Source organism: Eleutherodactylus coqui, chromosome 1 (assembly GCF_035609145.1).
Source record: "Eleutherodactylus coqui strain aEleCoq1 chromosome 1, aEleCoq1.hap1, whole genome shotgun sequence".
Taxonomy (NCBI): domain Eukaryota; kingdom Metazoa; phylum Chordata; class Amphibia; order Anura; family Eleutherodactylidae; genus Eleutherodactylus; species Eleutherodactylus coqui.
In genome coordinates this window covers 159,742,032-159,745,602 of record NC_089837.1, presented here as the reverse complement: position 1 = coordinate 159,745,602, position 3,571 = coordinate 159,742,032, and positions in this window count along the sequence as shown.

Genomic DNA, 3,571 nt, shown 5'->3' with positions numbered 1-3,571 from the left:
TCTCATCTGAGCAGGCTCGGGGAGGGGGCGTCGGGGGGCGGGGAGGAGTGGAGGGGAGTGTGAGAGAGATCTTTTTCTCCCCCGGCACTCCCCGCTCACCCCTGCTCAGTCTGCTCTGACGAGAATGCAGTTACTCGAGAAGAGCAATGCTCGCTCATCTCTAGTCACCAGCCATCAACTACTGATGACCTATGCTATGTTCAGGAGAAGAGCCGGCTGGACGCGGCTGAGCCCCGGCAGCTGCACAGAGGTGAGTATAGATTTTTTTTTATTTTTTACACATTTTTAGGATGGTTTTCAGGGAAGGGCTTATATTTGAAGCCCTTCCCGAAAATTACTACAGCGCTTGCCGGCTACCCATTGCTTGCAATGGAGCCAGCTGTATTACCGGCTCCACTGAATTTAATGGGAGAACATCGTTCTCCACTGCCACAGCCATGACAGCTGTGGCAGAGGATCACGATCTTCAGTATATGTTCTCAATGGGGTCGGCGCTGCTACCGCCAGCCCCATTGAGTGCAAGGTGAAACCCCTGGATGCGACAGCATTGAGGGGTTTCACATACACAGAACAACGATTTGCTGCAGAACGCAGTTACATGTGTTCTGCAAATCGTTGTGTCCTATAATTTTCGCCGCATGCATTTGTGCGCATGTACAATTCGCACATGTGACTGCTCCCATTGAAAAGCATTGGGTCTATATAGATGCAGATCGCAAACGGAACTGACAGATGCGCGTATAAACGCTCGTGTAACTGAGATTATATTAGGTCCATGTGCTGTCTGTAAAATACACAAACAGCACGTGGACGGAAAATATGGACATCCAAATAAAGCACATATATACGATTAGTAAGTTAGGCTGACCTTAGTATATATTCACTTTAGACATCAGTTTAAAATATCAGCGCCATTGGTTCACTTGCATATACTGAACACTGAAGTATGTTAACTTACTTGGGCTGAATTCTGCCACGAAAGAGTCCACCATATCTTTACACGTTTCTCCAGAGAATGCCGGAGGGCAGGTACAGTGAGGAGTGCAATAGGGGCCAATCCTTGTACATGTTCCACCATTTCTACAGTAGTTCGGCTCACACTCCTCAGTATGGGAACAGTTCGTGCTAGTACCTGCAGATGTCAGTGAGAATAGAACAGTTGTAGGCATAAGGCACATATTTATTTTTTAGTAAGGAACAAAATAAATGCATAATTGTCCTGTGTAAATGTGGGCAGCGAGTGAAAGACTGAACGAGAATTGTGCAATCGTTTAATCTCTGAATGCAGAAAACTGAACATGTTGTTCAGTGTAAACAGCAGCTATTCACTTTTGAATGACTGTTTACTGTGAATGGAAGCAGGTGGAGAACGATACTGACAGGAATGAGCATCACTGGGAGCTGTCAGGCATCCCGACAGCTCGTCCAGTGTAAAAGGACCATAAGTCACTGAACCCTGATTCACACTGTTACTATACAATAGCCCCAGTGTGATATACAGAGACAGATGCAGAAAGAGAATGAACAGGTGAGAATGACACATGGAAATCCATATTGGAACACATGGTTTACATTACATGGTTCCCATTCTACTGTAAATGGCTGTAGCTCCGGGTTCTATCAGCGCTACCAACATGCTTATAGTGTCATTCTTTTAAAATGATACCCAAAGCATGCCTGACGCACTTAAAAAATGGAGCTATGGCCATTTAAAGTGGGTACTGGAATAATGACTTTACAGCTATCACTTTTCAGTCATTGTGCAAAGGAAAGAGGGAGGGGGAGGGAGGACCAGCGGGCAGAAGAAAACCATCTGTGATTTTCCTGTATCATTTCCCTGTCACAGAGAAGGGGTGACATTAATTTAGTTGATGTTATCACCCCTTCCAATCAATCATAGAGCATATATGCTCTCTGATTGTCACATATGGGGGCTTTTTTTCCAGAAAAGGAGTGAAAAGATGAGGACTTGCTCATCTAATCACTCCTCTACACCGTTTAACCCTGCAGCTGCCGCAGTCATGGCTGACCATGGCATATAAACATTTTACAGAAAAATTCTGCTTTAAATATTGACAACACAAAAAGAACAAAAAAACTGCACATAATTGGCATTGCCACATCTATAACAGCACATATCATAAAATATTACATTATTTATCCAGCACATTAAGTTTCATAAGAAAAAACTGAAAGAGAAAATGTTGTTACATTTGTACCAGGAGTGATAGCGCTCGTGTTAGTGACAGGAACTGTATGATTATCAGTAAAGATGACTGATAACTAGAGATGAGCGAACGCGTTCGTCCGAGCTTGATATTCGTGCGAATATTAGGGTGTTCGGGATGTTTGTTATTCGTAACGAACACCATGCGGTGTTCTGGTTACTTTCACTTCCTTCCCTGAGACGTTTGTGCGCTTTTCTGGCCAATTGAAAGACAGGGAAGGCATTACAACTTCCCCCTGCGTCGTTTAAGCCCTATACCACCCCCCTGCTGTGAGTGGCTGGCGAGATCAGGTGTCCGCCTAATATAAAAGTCGGCCCCTCCCGCGGCTCGCCTCAGATGCCTGGTGAGTTAGATGAGGGAGAGTGCTGTTTGTACCGGAGCTGCTGTAGGGAAAGAATTGGTAGTTAGTGTAGGCTTCAAGACCCCCAAAGGTCCTTATTAGGGCCACTGATAGCTGTGTGTTGGCTGCTGTTAGCAGTGGCAATTTTTTTTTTTTCTCAAAATCGCCTCTGCAGAGCGTTGCACCCGGCATTAGGGACAGAAGTGTTGCATAGGCAGGGAGAGTGTTAGGAGTGAGTGTAGCCTTCAAGAACCTCAACGGTCCTTTCTAGGGCCATATTTAACCGTGTGCAGTACTGTGCTGGCTGCTGTTAGCTGTGCTGCATATTTTTTTTCTTCTCAAAATCGCCTCTGCAGAGCATTGCACCCTCCATTGATACTGCAGGGAAAGAATTGTGTAGGCAGGGCCACAACACAGTTATTATTCATTGAATATACGCAGTGCTGCCTTTTGGTGGAAAAAAAACTGAAAATAATTGTATTTGTCCTGCCTCTGTCCGTCCTAAGGGCGGTGGACACGTGTCGGCTGCGTGTGCAACGTTTAAAAATCAGACGCACCCAGCTACGTTTTACTCCTGGCTTCGCCATTTGCTTTCCTTAATTGGGAAAAAAAATACCTGCTCTGCCAGAGTTAATAACTCTGCTACCCTCACGTTCTGTGACACATTAGCAGGGACACAGCACAGTTATTAAACTTCTCATGTTCATTGAATATACGCAGTGCTGCCTTTTGGTGGAAAAAAACTGAAAATAATTGTATTTGTCCTGCCTCTGTCTGTCCTAAGGGCGGTGGACACGTGTCGGCTGCGTGTGCAACGTTTAAAAATCAGACGCACCCAGCTACGTTTTACTCCTGGCTTCGCCATTTGCTTTCCTTAATTGGGAAAAAATATACCTGCTCTGCCAGAGTTAATAACTCTGCTACCCTCACGTTCTGTGACACATTAGCAGGGACACAGCACAGTTATTAAACTTAGATTATTCATTCACTAGAGGCAGTGGGG